The 24499-nt window shown below is 46.0% G+C and overlaps 1 long non-coding RNA gene across 1 annotated transcript in view; it reads left to right on the top strand.

Annotated features, from left to right (window-relative positions):
* Positions 1–3053: 3053 nt before the first annotated feature.
* LOC310682277 overlaps positions 3054–24499 on the top strand; it is a 140878-nt gene continuing 119432 nt past the window's right edge. Inside the window, exon 1 of the long non-coding RNA XR_014513838.1 lies at positions 3054–3261. This is a non-coding gene — a long non-coding RNA (uncharacterized lncRNA). The remainder of the gene's footprint in view (positions 3262–24499) is intronic.

The raw sequence follows: 24499 nt of genomic DNA, 5'->3' as shown, positions 1-24499 counted from the left end.
AAAATGGGGAACTGTAGTTTGTTAAGGGTATTGAGAGATGTTGCGAGACCCCAAGTCTCCCCACAGAGGTGCAATTTCCAGAGTGGCTTAAAGGCCAATCCCTCTTCCAAGGGAACTCTCAGGATTGTAGTTCTGTGAGGGGAATTGTCTTGCAAACAAGGATTTAACATTACAGGGTTTTTGTAAATGTGCCGAAGAAGAAGAAGAAGAAGAAGAGGAGGAGGAGGAGGAGGAGGAGGAGGAGGAGTTTGGATTTGATATCCCGCTTTATCACTACCCTAAGGAGTCTCAAAGCAGCTGACAATCTCCTTTCCCTTCCTCCCCCACAACAAACACTCTGTGAGGTGAGTGGGGCTGAGAGACTTCAAAGAAGTGTGACTGGCCCAAGGTCACCCAGCAGCTGCATGTGGAGGAGCGGGGAATCGAACCCGGTTCACCAGATTATGAGTCCACCGCTCTTAACCACTACACCAGCTCATGTGGTTAGCTTCACAGCAATAATTAGTTTCAATGAGAGTTTTGTCTCAAGTAAGGGATTAATACATGAGCTTGACCAAACTGCGGGAGGCAGTGGAAGACAGGAGTACCTGGAGTGCTCTGGTCCATGGGGTCACGAAGAGTCAGACACGACTAAACGACTAAACAATGAGGGATTAATATTTTTTAAAAAGCAACCTGATCAGTCTGAAAAAGCTGACCACACATGGGCAGGATCTCAGTTTACATTATGAGCTGAAGAATAACTTCTTGGGGGAAACTAATACTTGATTCTTAATATGTCTCCATGTTACAAACTGGATAAATTCATATTTCAGAGTTGTGAACTTTGGTAGCATCTCTGATGAAGAGCGCTTCAACATGAGTAGGCTTCAAGCCAAACCACTGCCCTTTTCAATTCCCCAAATCTCTTCTTGAAGGGCATAACTCTGGCACGCATCAGATTCTTGCTGGGATATCTACAGGCTCTGCTACGCTGGATCAACATCTGTCTCCTTGGGGAGCCATCTTCTTGGGAACCTGTTCCTCTGTTCCTCTGTTTTCTAGAACTCGTTTCCGGCTAGTGAACGATTCCAGCTGAGGTCAGTACCCGCCATCTGGCTCAGTGCCTCGCAAACTTGCAGATTTTGTGCAAAAGGACACTCATCGTCATCCAGCCCTGATGCAGGAATGCCAGGCCACCCTCAAAGCACCAAATCAGGCATGGGAACCACAGGCCCTGTTTCCTCTCACCCGCTTTTTGTCATCTAGAGCCCAGGTCCTCACCGGATGGGCAAATCTCTCTCTTGTGTGACCAGCCTCTGCTGTGCCTAAATGAATTTGACAAGGACATATTTACCCCCTTCTGGCCTTGCACTGCTGAAATCAGAAAGACCAAAGTCCACCCCTGCAAGGGAGTATGGTCTTTCAGAACATAAGAAGAGCCTTCTGGATTAGGCCAATGACCCACCCAGTCCAGCATCCTGTTCTCATAGTGGCCAACCAGATGCGTCTGGAGAACCTGCAAGGACCTGAGCAAAAGTGTATTCTCCCTTCCTGAGGTTTCCAGCAACTGGTGTTCAGAAACATTACTGCCTCCAGCTGTGGTCTGTTGAATGGTTGCATGGTGAAATGTCAGCTAGCTATAACAGAACCAACAACTCCACGACCGCCTACTCATTGCCGGCCCATTGTAGCCAGTGAGTTGGGTCAGTGTGGTTGTCAGGAACAAGCCACCAGTAAATCACACCAATCACAGTTGGAGTCAACTCTTTATGAGCAAAAACACAATCTGCACAGACTTGGCGGAGTGTCAGGTCTAATTAGGACACCAACTCATCTCTGGTAGGTCTTGCCCCCTGGAAGCAGTTGTTGAGACTGAAGGTCCCCACCTGCGATGTCCTGGGACTCGGGCTCAGACTCGGAGCCAGAGGAGGCTCAGTCTGCACTGGATCCTTTGCCTCAGGAATCATCTGAACCAAGCCTGGAGCCTGACCCTGAAGAGTTCCAGTCTGCACAGGTTCCCCTGCAACAAACACACCTGCCCACCTCCTGTCCCCCCAAAACAGTACTTCTGTCTTGTCAGGATTCAACCTCAATCTGTTAGCCGCCATCCACCCTCCAACCGCCTCCAGGCACTCACACAGGACCTTCACCGCCTTCACTGGTTCTGATTTGAAAGAGAGGTAGAGCTGGGTGTCATCTGCATATTGATGAACACCCAGCCCAAACCCCCTGATGATCTCTCCCAGCGGCTTCATAGAGATATTAAAAAGCATGGGGGAGAGGAGGGAACCCTGTGGCACCCCACAAGTGAGAGCCCAGGGGTCTGAACACTCATCCCCCAACACCACTTTCTGGACACGGCCCAGTAGTGGAGGTACCATCCTGATACTGGTGTTGCTCCCACTTACGGGGATGGGGCAGGGCAGAGCATGGTGACAAGGAGATAGAAGATGTGTAGGCACATTGGCAGAACCAAGGGCTCTTCCTCTGGCGCACTCCCAGAGCCCTGACCTTGGCACTGCTGCTGCACTACCCAGGCAAGCACCCGCAATGCTGGCATTGAGAGGGGGGCTCTGCAGTACCACCTCATTGTGCCCTCTGTTCCTGTCCCATGCAGTGTTGCACTTGGATACTCTTTAACTTGGAACAGCTTGTCCTGGCTCCTGCCCAAGAACAACAGCAGGTGTACTTTCTTGTAAGTAAGAAGCCAAGCTTTATCCTAACATGTAAACTCACCAAGAGCAACTTTTTTCTTTTAAAGAGCAACTTTTAAAGATGGCCTACATGAAAAACTATGGAGGTAGACACCTGCGATTTGACATGCTTAATCCTCACTTGCAGGGGCTACCTAATAATAATAATAATAATAATAATAATAATAATAATAATAATAATATATTTATATCCCGCCCATCTGCTGGGTTTCCCTAGCCACTCTGGACTGCTTGCAACAGAATATTAAAAACACGATAAAACATCAAACATTAAAACTTCCCTAAACAGGGCTGCCTTCAGATGCCTTCTGAATAGTGCCTTCTGAATACCGCAGGATAGTGACACCCCGGAAATGATCTCTTTCAGCTTCTGCCTTCTGGAAGAAGGTACAGGGTTATAAAGACTAGGACTAGCCGCCTGAGAAACAATTTCTATCCAAATGCAATTTTGGCTTTAAACGCAGTGTAAGGAGTCTCTATGGGAGTATATTGTATTTTTAAAATGGGGTATCAGAGTTTTTAGGGGGCTAACCAGGTTGGGATAGCAGGGATAGCAGGCTTGTTGGTTTTGAATGTCTTATGTAGATTCCCCCCCCCCCCAATTTCGTTGTTCTGTATGGGACAATGACAATAAAGATTATCGTATCGTAAAAGTCAGATAGTTGTTTATTTCCTTGACATCTGATGGGAGGGCGATCCACAGGGCGGGCGCCACCACTGAGAAGGCCCTTTGCCTGGTTCCCTGTAACCCCAATTCTTGCAGGGAGGGAACTGCCAGAAGGCTATCGGAGCTGGACCTCAGTGTCTGGGCTGATCGATGGAGGGGAAGAAGCTCCTTCAGATATACTGGGCTGAGTCTTTCTTGGGGATAGATATGTAAAGATATCCATACTTAAGCAGAACTATGGCCCTGGTATTAACTTTCTACCCTTGTAGGCTGCCCAGGCCTAACTCCCCCAAAAACCCTACCCAGTGTTTATGCACCAGGAGGTTACATTCCCTCCCTGAAAACACGACATTTAGAATCAAGAAAGCATCTCCTAATGTGAAAATGGGCTGATAATAAACTTTGCATGGTTGGCGCTGACAGAAGGGAACCTTGGCGTTTCATTCTTAATTAAGCTCTGATGTCCCGGGTTAGACAGCAGAAGCAGGACCTCTTAGCTTGGCAGGAAATGAACTTACGGAGGCTACAATTGTTAACATGTGCTACAATTATGGATTTATTCAAATTAAAGGGGGAAGAGAGAAACCAGAGGTGCTCGGGAGTCCCTTGTGCCGCTCTGAAGCTCTGTGTGGCGCAGATGTGGGCTGACACAGGCCTGTACACTTTAATGCTAGGATAATGTAATAAAGATACGTGTGCAGAATTATCCTCGCGCTAAAGTGCACGAGGAGGGGGAATCTGCTCCTACGGAGCTTGCTGTTTCCATTGAATGACTGAGCTGAGATTTCAGACACTGACAAATCCATTGTTTCTCTTGCAGAACGATAGCTAAGCACCTATTGATGGTTGGAAGTGCAGCAGCAGGGATCATTCAGTTTGTAACCGAAGGGTTAATTCTGTTTATCTGTAAGTCAGCTAACCCAGAAGGTGGAGGTGCTGCTTGCCATGAGCACCTACTTTCATTTAACACTTTTTTAAAAATTGTGTGCACATCGCTTTGAGATAGTTGTTTAGAAGGCGATTAATAACACTGGGGAACAAAATTTTTGTTGCATCGACACCTGCAGTTGTGCTAACCTAATTTCGACGTGCTGATTTCCTATCTGAAGTTGGTTTTGTTCTGTAAGCTCTAGTTTTTTTTTTTTGCAATTCATCTTTTTCACAAAAATCGATTTCAGATTTGAAATCAGCATTGAAAGAACATATAAGAACAGTTGTCTCTGCTTTTTAAAAAGCTTTTTAAAAAGCAGAGACATCACCATGCCAACAAAGGTCCGTATGGTTTTCCCAGTAGTGATGTATGGAAGTGAGAGCTGGACCATAAAGAAGGCTGATTGCCGAAGAATTGATGCTTTTGAATTATGGTGCTGGAGGAGACTCTTGAGAGTCCCATGGACTGCAAGAAGATCAAACCTTTCCATTCTTAAGGAAATCAGCCCTGAGTGCTCACTGGAAGGACAGATCCTGAAGCTGAGGCTCCAATACTTTGGCCACCTCTTGAGAAGAGAAGACTCCCTGGAAAAGACCCTGATGTTGGGAAAGATTGAGGGCACAAGGAGAAGGGGACGACAGAGGATGAGATGGTTAGACAGTGTTCTCGAAGCTACAAACATGAACCTGACCAAACTGCGGGAGGCAGTGGAAGACAGGAGTGCCTGGCGTGCTCTGGTCCATGGGGTCACGAAGAGTCGGACACGACTAAACGACTAAACAACAACATAAGAACTGTTGAAAAATCTCATGCAATAGAAAATGGGGGGGGGGGTGTTCCCCAGTGTATTATTACAGCAGTGAGGTGTCTTGGTTAGACCAGGGTTGATAATCCTCACTTGGCCTTGCTCACTGGGTGACCTTGGGCCAGTCACTGCCTCTGAGCCTAACCTACCTCACAGGGTTGCTGTGGGAATTAAAGGAGGAGGGGAACTATGTGTACCACTTGTATATCCTTGGAGAAAAAAGCTGGGATATAAATGCAATAAAACGAATACAAATAAAATTATTATTTTCTGCCCAGATTGAATTCCAGGTGTGTGTGTTTTTGTGAGATCAAACATGCAGAACACTACACAGAAAAATATGGCCGCAGAGCGGGGTTGTGGTGTTAGAACGGCAATGGAAAAGTAACAAGTGCAGACAGGATAAGCAGCCACAACCAACAAGGTTTCAGAAGATGTGGCAAGCTCCCAGTCTGTGCTGGAGAGGCAAAACAACCTAGTCTAGCATTTTCTCATAATCGGTGAGACTTTGTAATTGCACACCGAGCTTAGGGGAAATATATTGGTACGCCTTAAAAACATTACGGAAGATGAGATTCCGTGGAAAACCGTTACTATTCTCGCAGGGTACATGGAGATCTGTGCAAAAAAACAGAGCAGAGATATCTGATTGCAAATGCGTTGGTGGCAGGCAGAACTTCATTGGCAAGACGCTGAGAGCGACATCAATTGCCAGCGGCTGGGTTTTTGGAAATGCAATATATGGAATATTATGTTGATGTACAAAACCGAGTTGACTTCAGATTTTGTTGGAAAGGGAAAGTTGCTTCGGGTGACGCAATGGAAGCGCTCTGATCCAGTATTACAGCAGAATGGTGGCATTTGAGAATGGCAACACAAGGAGTGTATTGGCTCTGATACAATGGGTGGGGTATAAATAAAGTTGTTGTTGTTGTTGTTGTTGTTGTTGTTGTCTGATACAGACTTGCAGTCCATAATGATTGACACCCCATGTCACTTTTTTCCGCAGTGTTTGGCATTTTCTTTGGGGGATACCCAACGGTTGTCATAACTTATGTCTATTGATTTTAACAGGTCTACTCTGATTACGACTAATGCTGAATGCCACACTTTAGCCATGTTATTTTAAATATATTTAAACGCGCACACACACTGTTTATTTACTCCAAAGTTTCCCCTCTTGCTGTGTTTTTCTCTCTGACAAGAGCAGCTATCGAGGTTCTAGAAAATATTTTGTCTGTTTATTTCTAAATAGCCTTTCCAGACCAAGACCTTCCAAGGCAGCAAACAACTATATAAACAAGCAGCTATATAAACACGCAACTTATTTTTTACGCTGCCTTATGAAAACTTCTTTCCTGAAAGGTGGGGTATATATTTATTAGTGGAATTTTGATTTATTATTACTGTAGTGCAGCATACTACGGAGTCAGACTAAGGAGGTCCAATCCCCATTTGGCAATGAAGCTCATTGGGTGTCCTTGGACCAGTCACAGTCTCTCAACCTAACCTACCTCACAGGGTTGTTGTGGAGGGGGGAAACAGGGCACACTACCTTGAGCTCCCTGGGATATAAATGTTATAAGTTGTCCGGGGCTGATGGAATCATATTTTAAAGCAGCGTTCCCCAAACTTGAGTTTCCAGATGTTTTGGGACTACAGTTCCCATAATCCCTGACCACTGGTCCTGCTAGCTAGGAATGATGGGATTGGTAGTCCAAAAACAGCTGGAGACCCGAGTTAGGGAAACCCTGTTTTAAAGCATTTCTGTTTTTGGAATTAATTTGGCAGGCAACCGAGGGGGCGTAGTGTGGAGGGTGCCCTCCCAGGAATGGGTTAGCAGCTTGGGTGCCTGGAGTGGTGTGCGTGCCGTGCAGCTAGGGGTGGACTGAGTCGCCCATGCTGGACATTCGGCACGCCGCCTGCCCGCGACTCCCAAGCCTCCCCTAAGCTGTCAAAATGAAGGGGGATTGGGGGAATGCCGCTGGCAAAGCAGCGCAGCTCCACCCTTACCCCAACAGCTCGAGGTTGGCTTGGGAGTCGTGACATATATCACCCCTCTCAGTGACAGCACCCGGGGTGATCCAACCCCCTGCCCCCCTTCCTACGCCCCTGGCTCTGGCAGCACTGGAGAACAGAAGGTGCTACAAGGAAAGTCCTCACTGGATTATGAGGGTGATGCGAGAGACACGACCCCAGGTTGGGAGGACAGGAGTGCTAAGGGCTCTTCCCTGAATGGGTGACTTTTAATTCACCTTCATTCAAGTCCTCCTTGGGGCGACACTGGGGTGCAGGGAGCAGGACAGCATGGGCATAAGGCGGATTGGTACCATTTTTTACTTAGGGGGAAAGAACAGTGCATATCAAACCCTCATGCCACCAGACCTCCACATGCATTGACCCACCTGGCGCACGATGTTCTGCTTGTTAGAATTCCTGCTCCATGATTGCAGTCATGGGATTGTTGTCTATCACATGATGGTATATGTTTTGACTCCACAGATTGGGATGTGACGGGGACAGGATGTTTCTGTTACTGTGTTCCGTGAAGTGGGACTGTTGTCCTTTGTCTATTTCTCTTTGCTGTCTGATGCTAGAGAGAGAGGGAGCCACGTTGCAGTGCTCCGTGTGTGTTTATATGTAAATAAAGTAGATTAGCCAAAATGCTGAGTTGCTGAGTTCTGTTACGCGAACTGCGGCTTCCTGAGTGTGCCGATGTCTGTTGGCATCAGTCGCTGTGATGTTGGGGCAGAAGAAAGCTTATGAAGCTCCCAAATGATCGATCAGGAGGGAGGGAACATGCCAGCCGGGCATGTGTCTCTGCCAGGGTCCTACTTGAGTGTAGGCTGAACTCCTGACAGTGCTATGTGCCTGTTCCACTGCCCTGCAAAGAAACTGGGCAGATGCATGAGTCACGTCCCACACGGATCAGCAGCATGGTGGAAAAAGGAGAAGCATTTAATTTATATGGCTTTGGATGAAAAGCAAAGTGCAATGAGGCAGGAATGGGGGAAAAGACAAAAAAATAAAAGCTGGATTCTATTTTTAAAAACCACCATGTGGTTTGGCCCTTAATCCACAATGGTATTTGTCCCTGTGTCTTACAGTTATCTCCATGGGATGAGTTATTCTCCTTCCCTTGCCCTGCAAGGATGTTGAGAGACTCAGGGCAGGAGTGGGGAGAAGAAGGAGGGTGAGATAGGGACGGCTGGAACTCCCTAAGATGCGGGCTGCTTTGCAAAAGATATCATATGGTCCTTGTTTGTTACAGCCGCTGTCCTTTCCTTCCTTCCTGTCCTCCACCTCTGTCTTCTGTCATGGCTTGTCCTGTCCTGTCTGTCTTGCGCCGTTAAGCGGTTTGGATCTGGGATGCATCATTGCCAAGTAATTTGCAAAGTGCCATCTGTCTCCATGATGTCATGTAAATACGGCCTTGTGGAAACGGCGAACTTGCATTTCATAATTGCAGCGGCATCAGAGATAAAGTCTAGGGTTTCATGGGAGGAGATGAACGAGCTAAGGAAGCAGAGGGTCAAGGGAAGGGACCAGCGAGTTCTGCTTTCTGTCTAGGGCAAAAGGCTTCCAGGATAACTTTGTTAGATTCAAGCTCCTCCAAAACCTTGGGGGAGGACTGATGGTTACTGTCCAATTCAAGGTACTTCTCTTCTTGTTTTATTTTTTTTAAGTAATATCCACAATTTGGTGGGCACTCGTTTCCTTTCCCAACCAACTCATAAGAATATTATCCTACTTTTGTCATATGATGTAGCTGTGAGATAGCAGACTCTGTCAGAGTGGTGCTGTCAGGGCAGGAGTAGGCCCCCCCCCCCCAAATCCAGCAGGGTTGGTTTACGGTATTTTGAAGTGACGTAATGAACATTACCACTTAAAGTAGAGCCCGCTCCCCGAAAGGCCATTAAGTCCATCTAAGAGTCTAAAATTACTCTGTTGTGATGATTGCTGCTCAGCTTCAGAAACTAAAACTAGGCAATTTGAAAGAAATGCGCCTGGAATTCCATCTCAGGAGCGGGGCCCTCCTTCCTCTGTCCCCTCAAAACCCCACTTCACAGCAAACTTTTCCAAAGATGCTGTTTTGCTAGTAATCTTTTGTCCTGCTCTTGTTCATGAGTGGTATTCAACTCATCCGTCCTGCCAGACCAAGTCTTCTTCTTTGGTGATCACTCGTAGCCAAGTAAGATTGTTTTCCATAAACATGGTTTTAAAAGTGAGTCCGTAAGTGATAGTGGAGGCCAATTCTGGATCCATATGTCCTTCCACAATGCGGTCATAAGATTCTGGGCAGGAGTTGATCATGGTTAGGGTTTGCCAAGCGTGCCTTCCTCTTAGCACGGCTCTCCCTTTCGTCCTGAGTTCAAGCATCTTCAAAGCCCATGACACCTTTGGTAAAGGCTGTTCCTCAACTGGAGCACTCGCAGGCCAGTGTTTCCCAGTTGTCAGTGTTTATACTACATTTTTAAAGATTTGCCTTGAGACAGTCTTTAAACCTCTTTTGTTGACCACCAGCATCAGTTCGGAATAGAGTAGTTGCTTTGGAAGATGATAATCAGGCCTTGAGAGAGTCTTTGAACCTCTTTTGTTGTCTACCAGCATTACGCTTTCCATTTCATGGAGTGCATGGAAAGCACAACTTAAATCACTCCAACAGAAAATGTTGCAGCACTCTGAGACTTTTGCCCAAGTGTGCTCACAGAAAGCAGTAGCTCTGTGCTAATAGGTGCATTTTTTGGCATCCATCTGTCATGAGACACAATGGGGTGCTGCTGAATTAGCAGCATGGAAGTGACCTCCCCAGGACGCAAGCCCAGATGACAAGACCCTTCTCTCGGCCTTGCTGATGTGGTCCAAAGGAAAACAGAGCAATACGTTTGGCACCAGCTGGGCTGCAGGAGTTGCGGGAAGGAGGTGTACAAGGCACCGTCCAACTGTCTCATGGACTCCGCTCCAGATTTGTGTAGGGTTTGCTCCTTAACCTTTTCTTCTCCCAAAGATACCCTGCAAGGCAACGGAGGATTAGGATCGGTATTTTCCTTCTCCTAGATCAGCCTTTCTCAACCTGTGGGTCCCCAGATATTGTTGAACTACAACTCCCATCACCCCTAGCTAGCAAGGCCAGAGCTCAGGGATGATGGGAGTTGTAGTCCAACAACATCTGGGGACCCACAGGTTGAGAACCGCTGTCCTCGATGGACTCCCTTCCCAGACAGCCCTGTCTGCTCCTCACTTCCCTCTACAGCACATTCAGAAACCACCTTCTTGACTGTTGGTCCTATCTGCTCAATCCGCCAGAGCCTGTCCTCACATGCAGAGGAAGCACCTAACTCTCTGAGTGTTTGAGACCCATTGGCTACCAAATGTGCATTGCATTCCTAATTACTATTGTATAATTGTCAGATTATGGTATAATATTTGAAGGGGCGTTTCTGTGAGGAGGCGTGTCTGTGGCTACCACAAAAGGACTCTGTGCTTCTGAGTCTGCTAGCACACTATGGATTATGTTACACTGTAAGGTGTCATCTATACATAGATGGGGCTTTGCACACAACAAATCTATGTTAAGTTTGACAGTTTGCTATGGTCGGGGGGGGGGGGAGTGGGGCAGGGGGAGGAAGGGGCAGTTCAGGGCCAGCACCACCAACCAAACTGTTTGGCCAAATTCTGGCTGAAGCTCAGGGGCTTCTCAGCCAGCGAGCAACACCCCGAAACGGCTTGTACATCTGTGCCATCAAGTGGTTGCGATGTCCTGTCCCCTCCTCATCTGGCTTTTGAGCTCAGAAGAATGAGGAGGAACAACCAAGAGTGTGACTTATGCTCCTAACAGTGGAGGGACCCAGAAGGGCTTGAGCAGATGTTTCTGGCTTACTCAAGCCGAATGCATGTGGGTTTGTGGTTTCTCTTAAGTGTTTGCTAATATTTACCACATTGCACAGTCAAACATCCTTTCTCAACTGAGCTGGCTGCTCATAATGCAACACAGATGAGTTCATCAACAGTTGTCGGGGCTTTTTCTCTTCTTTTTTGGAGATGTGTGAAATCAAATGTTCCCCTCCCAAATCCATTCATTCCATTTATGCCAGAGGCTTTCAAGCTGTATGTTTTTTTTGAGGTGGGGGAGGAGTGGAGACTGGTTTTTCCCTGGGTTCCTCAGTGAGAAGATAAATCAAGGTTGCTAGATGTTCATAGGGGTATTGGGAGAGTTCTGCTGGATCAAACCAAGCTTCTATTTCATCCAGCACCCTCTTGCACACCACTGCCAAGGATGTGAGGAAGCCCCCAACAAAAGCCTGAGTGAAAAGCAATTCTTGTTGCTGCCATTGCTCCAATATTATTGATGCATCTTGAAGTGGGCTTGCTTGCAAATGAAAAAGAAAATGACTGTTGATATATCTGTTATGTCTCAGAACCTGACAGTGAACAAGCACAGCCATTAATTGGAAGCTAAGAGGAGCTCTCAGGGAAGTTTTGTAGTTTAGCAGGGAAGAGGGTTAAGGTAAAGGTAAAGGTACCCCTGCCCGTACGGGCCAGTCTTGACAGACTCTAGGGTTGTGCGCTCATCTCACTCTAGAGGCCGCGAGCCAGCGCTGTCCACAGACACTTCCGGGTCACGTGGCCAGCGTGACAAGCTGCATCTGGCGAGCCAGCGCAGCACACGGAATGCCGTTTACCTTCCCGCTAGTAAGCGGTCCCTATTTATCTACTTGCACCCAAGGGTGCTTTTGAACTGCTAGGTTGGCAGGCACTGGGACCGAGCAACGGGAGCGCACCCCACTGCGGGGATTCGAACCGCCGACCATGCGATCGGCAAGTCCTAGGCGCTGAGGTTTTACCCACAGCGCCACCCGCATCCCTGGTAGGGAAGAGGGTTGGGAGGTCTTAATTCAGACCATCACTCCCCTTCAGCTGATTGGTAGAAATTTGCATGTTCTTTAAAAGGAGTCTATGAACACAGCCTGTTTTTACACCTCCCCCAAATCACCAAAAATGAGGGTTATAACTCCCTCACTTCTTGCCTCTGCTAAATGAACCCAAGTTCCTCCAATTTTATTTCTCTTTTGCCTTCTGCCTGCTGGCAATGCCTGCAACCAAGCTGATGAAAAATGTATTGCTCTGTTTTCCTTTGGACCACATCAGTGATGCTGAGAGGGGTTTATTTGTCATCTGAGCAGCCCAGGACCTCCAGACACACTGCCCAGGCTTGTACCTGGGAGGTCACCTCGGTGCTGCTAAGGCAGCAAAAACAACATGGGAGGCAGCAGTGGCGAGCTACCGGTCTCCGCAGCCATAGCAGGCGCTGTGATTCTCCAGCAGCTTGACTTCAGCCCCGGAGGCACACTCCATTGTCTCTTGAGACAGATGGTTGCCAACCACAAAGACACTTCATCTTCCCCAAGGCAACCGAAAGCAACTTACAACCAAACAGCCTATGAGTGTATGCAGCCTAACTTTGCACATCTCATTCCTCACCCAGCTAGGAAGTCTTCTTCTGCATGTGTATGTCGCTTAGCTGGATTGGGGCAAAAAAACACACCACTTCTAGCAGTTGCCATATGTAAAAAAACAACAACTAACCACACATATCATATGTGTAGTCTGGGGTTTCTATAAATATACAATCACTAGTCCAGTGTAATTAATCTTTGCATTCAACAAAGATGTTCTGATCTCTTTGCAATGCAGAGAGGGTTGGTTTACATTAGCTGCCCCAAGTAAAAGATTTCATTCTTTGATTGACATTCTGGGCAGCTTTGATCTTTGCATTATCTATTGATCCCCCTTGCATTGCAGCTTGGAACCACAGCCAGTCAATGCTTTAAAATGAATCAACTTCCTACTTGGACCACCACTGGCTACTGGATCAAGCTTCTGGCTCCATCTAGTCCAGGATTGATGCTTTTGAATTATGGTGCTGGAGGAGACTCTTGAGAGTTCCATGGACTGCAAGAAGATCAAACCTATCCATTCTGAAGGAAATCAGCCCTGAGTGCTCACTGGAAGGACAGATCCTGAAACTGAGGCTCCAATACTTTGGCCACCTCAGGAGAAGAGAAGACTCCCTGGAAAAGACCCTGATGTTGGGAAAGATGGAGGGCACAAGGAGAAGGGGACGACAGAGGACGAGATGGTTGGACAGTGTTCTCGAAGCTACCAGCATGAATTTGACCAAGCTGCAGGAGGCAGTGGAAGACAGGAGTGCCTGGTGTGCTCTGTTCCATAGGGTCACGAAGAGTTGGACACAACTAAATGACTAAATAACAACAACAAGTCCAGGATCCTGTTCTCAAAGTGGGCAACCAGGTACCCATGGGAAGCCCACAGACAGCACATTGGGCATGAAAGCAGCCTCCGTTCCTGCAGTTCCCAGGAAGTGGCATTCAGAAGCAAGTTGTCTCCGACAGTGCAGGGACAACTTAGCCATCTGTATTAGTAGCAGTGATTTACTGTGTATGAAAGAACCAGAATGCACTTTGGGGTGATGTTCAGAAGAATTCCACTAGGGGACGGAATTGCGTTCTGAATTAACTTTTAGCTTGTTGGAAAAGTGATAGCTTCCAGAATCTTAAATCTTTCAATGTGGGGACGCAGGCAAAGTCCTCTTGTTGCTGTGGGAACAGACCAAAGCAGAGGGTAAATAATTTGACAATAACGAGAGACCATTTCAATGTTCTTCCCACTTTTTAATGCTGCAGGTGGGGTTATTTTTGGGGAGGGGTGTGTTTTAAAACCACTTTAATTTTCAAATTCTCCTTTCGCCCTGCTGTAATTAGATCCATCATTTGTTGCCTAACCTGAGAGCTTCTCTGTGAGAAGTCTGGGGAACACAAGACCCTCCCTACTGCCAAATGGGATCATGGCACATAGGTCTATTTAGACGCCATGCATTCAAAAAACCCTGGCTCCCAGGACTCCCTGCTCTCCATTTCCTTTCATCTCAGCACCTCACTTCGAATCAAAAAGAGCAGCTGCATTCTTCACATGGACTGACTGGCTTTTTCTCAGAAAGATATTCTGAAGTTGAACATATGATGCACACAAACACCCTCACAAATTTGGATTCGTCAGCAGAAACAGAAGTTTAGAAGCTGACATTTTATTTTACTGCTTTTGAGCCAAAGGCAACCAGCTCATACCCTCCAACATTTCTCTGATGAAAATAGGGATGTCTTATTCTATTATTAAAAGGGACGTGGGTGGCGCTGTGGGTTAAACCACAGAGCCTAGGACTTGCCAATCAGAAGGTCGGTGGTTCGAATCCCCGCAACGGGGTGAGACTTCAGCCTGCCCTGAGCCAGCCCCCGGCTGCCTACTTTCATGTGCACAACCACAAGGAGGGTAGCCAGGCCCAGGGAGAAGCAGCATGCTGGCATTTTCTGGAGAGAACTCATGAGATTTTGCTGATATATTCTCTGGCAGAGCGGGCAGGGCACAGAGGCAGCCTGCTATGGCTTGCCCCGCAAAGCGGTGCAGGGGCCACACTCGTGCGCCGCAGTCCAGGCGAGCAGAGGGGTGGCAAAGCTGCTGTCAACTCTCTTCCTCTCCTTGTCCTTTGTCACTAGTGATGCTACAGTCACTGTCCAACCAGGCTGAGGGCCTTCTTGGTGGTGGCACCCACTGTGGCGATCACACAGGGTCCCCGGACGTCTGACAGTCTATTGATCCCTGTGCCACCACTGTGATTGCTTTCCCGCTGCCACCAACCCATTTCCCTCGGTTACACACGGAGTCCAGTCAGTTGTTAACATTAACAAATAATCAAGTTTATTTTTATAAGCATGAACAAGTTTAAGGTTTCAGTTAATTCTTCTTGTCCGTTTCTTAATCTTAGTTTCTTTACTGACCTATTCGTTCCTAACAACTTCAAACTGATTATCCCAACTATCTATCTGACTCCACCTAACAGTTCCTCTCACTCTCTCACAACACAACACGACCAATCCACAGACTTATCCTCCCTCTTCCTTCTCCAACTCCCAACTCTCAACTGACTTCCACACAACTCCCACTCTAACTCCTCCCCTTTGGTTCCCACTGGCCAATCACTTACACTCATTTAACCCTTTCCTTATGACCCACCTAGGAGGCAGACGCCACACCAGCCCTCCCATCAGCTGTCAAGGAAATAAACAACTATCCAGCTTTTAGAAGACACCTGAAGGGAATGTTTTAAATGTTTGAAGATTTATTGTGCTTTCAATTCTGTTGGAAGCAGCCCAGAGTGGCTGGGGAAACCTAGCCAGATGGGCGGGGTAAAAATAATAAATAATAATAATAAATATTATTATTAATAGGCTCTGACCCTGGCATGGCAATAGTCTGTGCAACACCCAGAAATGGATGTGTTTGCCTGCTGAAAAATGAACCTTCCTTTCCTACTAGTGCTAGGAAAAGTAAAATGCAAATAAACCCCATACTTTAAGTAGGGGAGAAATGATCCTAGGGGTATTTTCTTTACTTCTGCTTGTGTGTATAATGCCTTGAACAAGCACAACATTCAGTTTTTCTGGGAAATTCTTTGCTTTCAAGTCGCTGAGAGATCTAAGCAACCTTGCTGCTAGCTCCGGGAAAGTTTTACAGTATAAACACACCTACCCGAGGTTCTGTATTTTAGCCCACTAATTAGTCAATAATTATCCTCTCAATGCGTCTTGGAAGTGAAACCAAGGCTGTGACACAGGAGAAGAAGGTCAGCCTTTGATTGCTTCGCTGCCTTCTTAGCTGAAAAGCAGCCAATTATACCTGTTGTAAAGCGAGGTCAAAGCATCAGGCTGGCGATATAAATAAATTAGATCCTGTTTGGGTTCTTAGACGGGGGTGTATTAATAGCTAGGCACAAATAGCTTAGGTTTGTTTGAATGCCTTTCAAGGAAATGGGGGGGGGGGAATACACTAAAAATCATTCTAGCTAGATCCTGGAAAGAGGATAAGATTTGCAAGCCTAAAACCAGCCGTTTTGTCATAAAGGGGGCCTGAGGATACATTAGGAGAGGGTGTGTCATAAGTTGATGTGAAACGGCGCACAAAGCTCAACTAAATTTTGTGTTTCAATTTAAGGCCAGAGCAATCTGAGAGGGAGACCCAGGCAGAGGAACCTTTTCCTATATGACCTGCCAGCTCTTGCCAGCAGAATGGCAGGTGGTAGTGGTCACACAAAGAATATCCTCTTCTATGGACCTTTACCTTTCTAAATCCCTCCTTCCTAGGGTTGTCATACGTCCAGAATTTCCTGGACATAACTGGGATTCTGCCGTCGGAAACTGTGTCCGGGCAGAAATCGCTGAAACATCTGGGGAAATCTGGACGTTTGGCAACCTGTGTCAGTACAGTGGTACCTTGGTTCTCAAACTTAATCCGTTCTGGAAGTCTGTTCCAAAACCAAAGTGTTCAAAAACCAAGGCACACTTTCCCATAGAAAGTAATGCAAAATGGATTAATCCGTTCCAGACTTTTACAAACAAAACAAAATTCATGTTAAACAGCAATTTAACATGAATTTTACTATCTAACGAGACCATTGATCCATAAAATGAAAGCAATAAACAACATACTGCTGTCACACAATCAATCCATCCGTAGCTAAACTGGGTTCCACGCAGTCACAAAAACAAAACAAAAAAGCCACAAAAACATAAACACAAAATAAATAGCAAAAACAAACTCCAACACAACACTCAAAATGGGTGGCGCTCAAATCGGAAGCGTAACACTCAAAATGGAGCACGTTCAGCTTCCGAAAAACGTTCGCAAACCAGAACACTTACATCTGAGTTTGCAGTGTTTGGGTTCCAAGTTGTTTGAGTAACAAGGCATTTGAGAACCAAGGTACCACTGTAGTGTAGATTCTGATGCACTACCAAAATAGCTCTAAAGCTTCATTTATGGCAACCCTACTCTTTCCATTTCTCCCCATTTGAAAAATCTTATGGCCCACACTCCCAGGAACCAAAGGATTGCGCCCTAAGAGCATTTAATTTATTTTATTTCATGTTCCTTGCTTGATGACTGCAATGCTGGTTAGTGGATTGCATGTGTGAACGAGCCTCTCCAGATAAAAATGCAGAGAGAACTTTCATGCCTCCTTATATGTGCTGAAAGGAGTTAGTTTGTGGATTAAGTCATGGGTCACCAATTAGCACCCACGGATGTATGTATGAACAGAAGCCTTGCCTGGCACCTGCAGGGACTTCTCCCCCCTCCACCTCAGTTGAGCTCGACAAAAATTAAAATAACTCCTGGACGTTCCAGAGGGACGTTTTGCAGATTTTAATCATTAATTTAAAAAATCTACATATTGTTTTCTAGTGGCACTTGTTGTTGTTTAGTCGTTTAGTCATGTCCGACTCTTTGTGATCCCGTGGACCAGAGCATGCCAGGCACTCCTGTCTTCCACTGCCTCCTGCAGTTTGGTCAAACTCATGCTGGTAGCTTCGAGAACACTGTCCAACCATCTTGTCCTCTGTCGTCCCCTTCTCCTTGTGCCCTCAATCTTTCCCAACATCAGGGTCTTTTCCAGGGAGTCTTCTCTTCTCATGAGGTGGCCAAAGTCTTGGAGCCTCAGCTTCACGATCTGTCCTTCCAGTGAGCACTCAGGGCTGATTGCCTTAAGAATGGAGAGGTTTGATCTTCTTGCAGTCCATGGGACTCTCAAGAGTCTCCTCCAGCACCATAATTCAAAAGCATCAATTCTTCGGCGATCAGCCTTCTTTATGGTCCAGCTCTCATTTCCATACATCACTACTGGGAAAATCATAGCTTTAACTATACGGACCTTTGTTGGCAAGGTGATGTCTCTGCTTTTTAAGATGCTGTCTAGGTTTGTCATTGCTTTTCTCCCAAGAAGCAGGCGTCTCTTAATTTCGTGGCTGCTGTCACCATCTGTGGTGATGATGGAGTCCAAGAAAGTAAACTCTCTCACTGCCTCCATTTCTTCCCCTTCTATTTTCCAGGAGGTGATGGGCCCAGTGGCCATGATCTTAGTTTTTTGAGCTTCAGACCATATTTTGCACTCTCCTCCTAGTGGCACTATCTCATTTATAGTGCCATTTCACCATTAATCAATCAATAAAGAAAAGAATGGGTGGAATTCTTTTGGGCTGGTTTGATTCATTTATATTTCTATGCCACTTTTCATTCAAATGAATCCCAAAGCAGCTTACAAACAATAAAAGAGAGGAGCATTTGTCAATGAAACGAAGAAGGAGTCAAGTTATAGTTATTCCGCCTCCCCCTCCCCAAAAATATGTAGATCAGAGCAAATGTGGAGAGTGGAGACAACTACTGCTGTGTGGAGGAAGCTTCCATCTCTCCTCATTCTGCAGACAGATGTCTTCCACCAGTGGACCAACACCCATCCACCCTGCCAAGAAAACCGACTGTGTACTGCACCCAGGGCGGGGGAAAACATCCCTCCCTGGCCCAGCTTGTGTGTTTTCATAACTGTTGCCTTGAGCTCCCCCCCCCTCCAGCTCTTTATTTTATTTTATTTTGACCAAGTAATAATTATACATAAATAGGAATAAAAATGTGCACCCCACCACCGAGACCATTCCACTGTAACTATCCAACCTCCCAAAATTCCAACACCTCTTGCGATGGTTTGACCCCTTTCCATTTTAACAGTACAAATTCTACAAACACCCTCCATATCTCCTCAAATTCATTTCTCCTGCATATTCCGCGTCTTACCTCAATGGCACATGTTAATTTATCGTTAATAGCTATATCCCACACCTCTTTATACAGTGGTACCTCTGGTTAAGAACTTAATTCGTTCTGGAGGTCTGTTCTTAACCTGAAACTGTTCTTAACCTGAGGTACCACTTTAGCTAATGGGGCCTCCTGCTGCCACCGTGCCACCGCCACTGCACAATTTCTGTTCTCATCCTGAAGCAAGGTTCTTAATCCGAGGTACTATTTCTGGGTTAACGGAGTCTGTAACCTGAAGCGTCTGTAACCTGAAGTGTCTGTAACATGAGGTAAAGGGTAAAGGTAAAGGGACTCCTGACCATTAGGTCCAGTTGTGCCCGACTCTGGGGTTGCGGCGCTCATCTCGCTTTATTGGCCGAGGGAGCCGGCGTACAGCTTCCGGGTCATGTGGCCAGCATGACTAAGCCATTTCTGGCGAACCAGAGCAACGCACGGAAACACTGTTTACCTTCCCGCCACAGCGGCACCTATTTATCTACTTGCACTGGCATGCTTTCGAACTGCTAGGTTGGCAGGAGCAGGGACCGATCAACAGGAGCTCAGCCCATCGCGGGGATTCAAACTGCCGGCCTTCTGATTGGCAAATCCTAGGCTCTGTGGTTTAGACCACAGCGCCACCTGCATCCCGTAACCAGAGGTACCACTGTACCATTCTTCCATTTTATATTCTGCTTGCACCTTCCACTTCCTAGCCATAATAACTCATGCAGCTTTCAATGAATTTGTGAGCAAGTCCTTCCCAGCCTGAAAACCTTCCACCCCATTGTAAATTGATAATAATGCTACCTCTGGACTTTTGGTTAGCTTTAACCCAGTGATTTATGTTATCTCCTTAAACACCCTTTGCCAGAAAAATTGTACACATCTTCACCCCCACCACATGTGAACGTAATTCCCGGTTTCCTGGCATCCCTGCCTTGAGCTCGGATCACACCTCTTGTGTATCTGGATGGAGGCTAGAAGCGAGTGTGTGCAGAAACCAGCCTAAAAGCAAAAACTGCATTTGCTGGCCCACCCACCTTTGCCTCTGGCACCACCCACCGGCGGTACGTTGCATACAGCAGACCGTAACCCTCAGGCTAATAAAGTTTCCCCGCTCCTGAAAGAGAGGAAAGACAAGATAAATGTTGGGGACGAAGGACGTTGCGATATGTTTTTGCCGGTACACAACTTGTAATGCTGCTATAAACCTGTTGATGTCCCAAACCACTTGCGGTACATTCAGACACAGCAATTGCATTAAAAGAGAGAGAGCTGTGATGGATGATGTTTCAATGGGCAACATTTTCCAGAGCTAAAGGGGAACTTCGCAACTGGAGCAGAAACCCACCCTGGTTGAGCTTCTCTTGCAGCTAAAGCCAGAAGATGACCTTTACTAAAGCAGACCCTGGAGGCTTTACCTTTGAGTCAGTTTCTGAGTCACAAGCACTATTGGTTTTCTTCTTAAAGTGCTTCGCCCCTGCCCCCAACCTCCTGTTAGATGCAGGATAGTTGAGAAGCCACTGGGGTGGTTTTTTGTCTCTCAAGCACCAACTAAACTTTAGTTGCTAAAGCCTCAGTTTGCCCCAGGAAGAAGCATGACACATTGTGAGAACTTACTTTGAAAGTAATTCTCTTCCCCATCCATCCCCCCGCCCCCTTTCCAATCCCTGCTTTTATGGATAGTTGGAAGGAAATAGAAATTAAAATAAATAAATTCCAGCTGGTGCCTTTGTAATTTGCAGATTCATAGGAATCTGTCAAGTTATCCGATTAGCAGTTTCTTATGGCTTTTTGGTGAGATTTTACCCAGCCCACTAGGCTATGCATAAACTTTTTAAGTCAGTGGGAGAGGGGTGGAGGGAACAAGCACAATGCTAGTAAATGCATTGATTAAACAGGAGCTATTCCTGTTTGGGTGGGTCTATGAACAAGCTGATTTACTCATGCCAAACATCTGTGGTTGTGGGATAAATGTGCATCTGTTTATCTATGCAGTATGCAAATTCATGGAGAGAGAGAGAATGAAATGTCACTGAAAGCTTTGGATGCACATCTGGAACATACAAAATCAGGACTGGTGCTGTAGTGATTAGAGAGTTGGACTAGGGGCGAATCTGCACTGGCCAGTTATAACATTAAAAATGTGTTATAAAAATGTAACACCAGAGGGCGCTGCAGAGCAGCGATCTGGGGGAATGGGAAATTGCATTGAGAGCTATGTAACTTTTTTTTCATATAGCCTTTAATAGCGTTTTTGCAGATCAGTGTAGATCCAGCCTAGGACCTGGGAGCCCAGGGTTCCAATCCCTGCTCAGGCACAAGGTCTACCTTGGCTTAGTCACTAGCTCTCAGCCTAAATTCCTCACAGCTTAAAGACCACCGCCACCACATGGGAGACAAATTGAAGAAAAGGAAACACAAATCCACTGCGTCCCATAGCTTGACCAATCATGACTATGGGCTAGGTGGAGATCTAAAAAAAAAGTGTAGACTTGTACATGCTTGCCAGCTTCCATTTTGATTTGAAATGTTTGTTTTGGACTTCTCAGAAGTACATTAAAGCATGAAGTCTGTGAGGGGATCACTGGCCTGCAATGGCGCCCACCTGAGAGTTGCCCAAACTGCACTCGGGAGCGCTCCAGCTGAAAAAAAAACACTGATCATAGGGCTTATCCTCATGTACCTTTTACCTCACTTTTTCCAGGCACAGGTCCATGCTTAAAAACTCTGTGTCCAAGCAGTTCCCCCCCTCCTTATCCCCAGAGCTTTCCGCACAAAAAGCTGCTCTTTAAAGCTGAATCAAAACAAACATCAGTTTGGGTTTCCTGCAGATTGACGTTTGTTCTGATCGAGCTTTAAAGCTCCGGGATGAAAAAAAAATGGGACTCTTTCCTGGAAAGAGTGGAAGAAAGGTAAGTGTGGATAAGCCCATAATGTAAAGAGATGGCAATTTTGGGTCTGCAGCCAAGGCCCACTTATTACATGGGTGGGTGGCTTGGATGGTCATGAATGTGCAATTAAACATGTTTTGCCGCTCAGCAAGTGCCCTGTACTGAATTTTGTATTTTCAGTGTGTAACAGTTACCCTCTTTCGCAGAAACAACTGGCGTTTCTTTTCTGTTAATAGTTGCAATTAGCCACGATTATTCAGCCAAGGCAAGTTCAAGTTTCCGTTCTTAAATGTCACTCGATCTTCTGGAGTTAGAGGAGTCTTGTGTGGCGACTGAATTCCTACCAAAGTATTTTCAGGTCACCAAAATGTCTTCCCCCGACAATATTTATCCCATGTAATGGATCCGGGCCATTTGGGTGGGAGCTGCTAAGAACTCTCTCGCTGCAAAGTGGAGTTTTAATGACATGGGTGCGATCTTGCTCTTCAGAGTATTTGAAGTCTAGTTTCTAACAGCAAAATTGCCCTGTGGTATGCTATGTCAATTACAAGAACGAGCTTGAACCATATTTGAGTGAACTTTGATGATAGATTGCAATGCAGCTATCAAGGCATCTTATATGATGGCTGTTGTCGAGGGGTGAAGCAGAAATTAAATGCTGCTTTTGTCTCTCCTCTAAGCTGATGTGGGGAGAAAATTTGGACGGCATTCCTCTATATGCTGCATTATTCTAATTCACTGGAAGCTCACTGCAAATTTCTGTATTGATATAAGGACTTCGTTACTTGCCTCCCCCAATCATGGCTGAAATTTCTGGATACTTTATTATTTACTTATTAATGAATTGCCTTTCCCATTGGTCTCAGGGTGATTTAGATGTAGAAACTTTGGCAATTAATGCAAATACCTTAAATAATAATAATAATAATAATAATAATAATAATAATAATAATAATTTTATTTATACCCCGTGCATCTGGCTGAGCCTCCCAATTGAGTGTTAAAAACAATACAGCATTAAATATTAAAAACTTCCCTAAAAAACATAAAAAGCTTTGGTTAAAATTACAAAATAAAACTGAAGGTCTTGTGAAAGCAATACAAAATGAAAATAAGTTTTAATGGTTGTCAGACTTATGCAAATTGACTCTAGACCTGACCTGTGTGATGGTAAACAAGTGTAGCAGTTAAGGTTTCGTTGATATCAATATTTTCTTTGTAAGTTTTATGCTGGGTTTCCATTTGGAAGGTGCAAAACGTCCGATGGTCTTTTTTGTTCTTCTTCTAACCGATAGCCAATACAAAATTACTTGTTAACAACTATAACTTCTTGCTAATACTGGATTTTTTGTGTGGAAAATGTTATATGTTAGATCATGCGAGAGGGAGACATCTATCTCAGAACTTGCTGCACCTGCTACCACGTTGAGCTTATATTAGGCTCCAACACAGTCACAGATGCCTGACTCCAGAAACATCACCAGATGCCTTCAGGTAATGTCAGTCTAGCCTCCTTTTCTCACAGTGGCTGACCAGATTGGGGGGGGGCTCAGTCCCATCCCCACATACTTCGGGGGGGGGGGTGCTGAGATGTCCTCAGACCCATAGAGCCTGTGTGATTTGTGTTTGTTATGGGTGCTTGGAAAACACCAACAAAACACAGTTCTTTTATCGACTTGCCTAAGATCCAAGACAAAGCACCACCTTTTGAAATTCCCCCCCGGATGTCAATTCCACCTTTGAAATCCCGGTGATGCCTGGGATGTTTGGCAGCTCTATGTAACAGCCCTCTGCTAGCTGGCAATGTGGGTCGTTTTAAGTCACTACCTGTATTCCAGATCCCCTCAGGAGCACCTGTGCCCCTTGCTATTATGGAATACAGAAAGGTAACCATAATAACGTGGGACGCAGGTGGTTAAACCACAGAGCCTAGGAGTTGCCAGTCAGAAGGTCGGCAGTTCGAATCCCCGCAACGGGGTGAGCTCCCGTTGCTCGGTCCCTGCTGCTGCCAACCTAGCAGTTTGAAAGCAGTTCCAGCTCCAGCGGGAAGGTAAACGGCATTTCCATGTGCTGCTCTGGTTTGCCGGAAGCGGCTTAGTCATGCTGGCCACATGACCCGGAAGCTGTACACCGGCTCCCTCGGCCACTAAAGCGAGATGAGCACCGCAACCCCAGAATTGGCCACGACTGGACCTCATGGTCAGGGGTCCCTTTACCTTTACTTTTAACCATAATAAATGCTTTTAAATGTACCACTTTGGATTTTAATTTGAGCCTACCCAAGAGCAGGCCTATAAATCTGACTCCCATAGCCTGTGTTCACCTTTCTGCTTCCGAAATCTGAAATGGCGTCCTTGATGAAGCCACTGATTAAACCAATTAAGCTCGCAGCCCTGGCTGTTTGGCAGTGTCAGAACAAATTTCCAGCGGCCTTTTAATTGGGTGCAATTAGTTCATCTTTTTACCGAAAGGAAGGGGAGAGGGGGAAATCGTTGTTGCACTGGGGCTGCGGGGGAATGGCAAGCTATTAAATTTTACCCTTGAACAAATCTAGATGATAACAAGGGCACTAAAAGGGGGACCGGAGAAGAAGGTGATTGGTTTTGTTTTGTTTACCTCTATGGTTTCTTTCTTTCTTTTTTTGCATGGAAGTGTTTCGATATCGTAGTTTTCTTTGCACCTTTTCATCTCTGTTTGGCAAAGAGCTAATTGTGGCCTCCCGTTCTCACGTTGTGCTGTGCTGAGCTTTCTGCCCTTCCATGAAATGCCTTGATATATCCAAAACACAAATATATACAATTTGGCAAC

Source organism: Podarcis tiliguerta (genome assembly GCF_965153285.1).
Source record: "Podarcis tiliguerta genome assembly, chromosome: 7".
Taxonomy (NCBI): domain Eukaryota; kingdom Metazoa; phylum Chordata; class Lepidosauria; order Squamata; family Lacertidae; genus Podarcis; species Podarcis tiliguerta.
The sequence above is the reverse complement of the archived record's forward strand: the minus strand, read 5'-3'. Positions and strand labels throughout refer to the sequence as shown.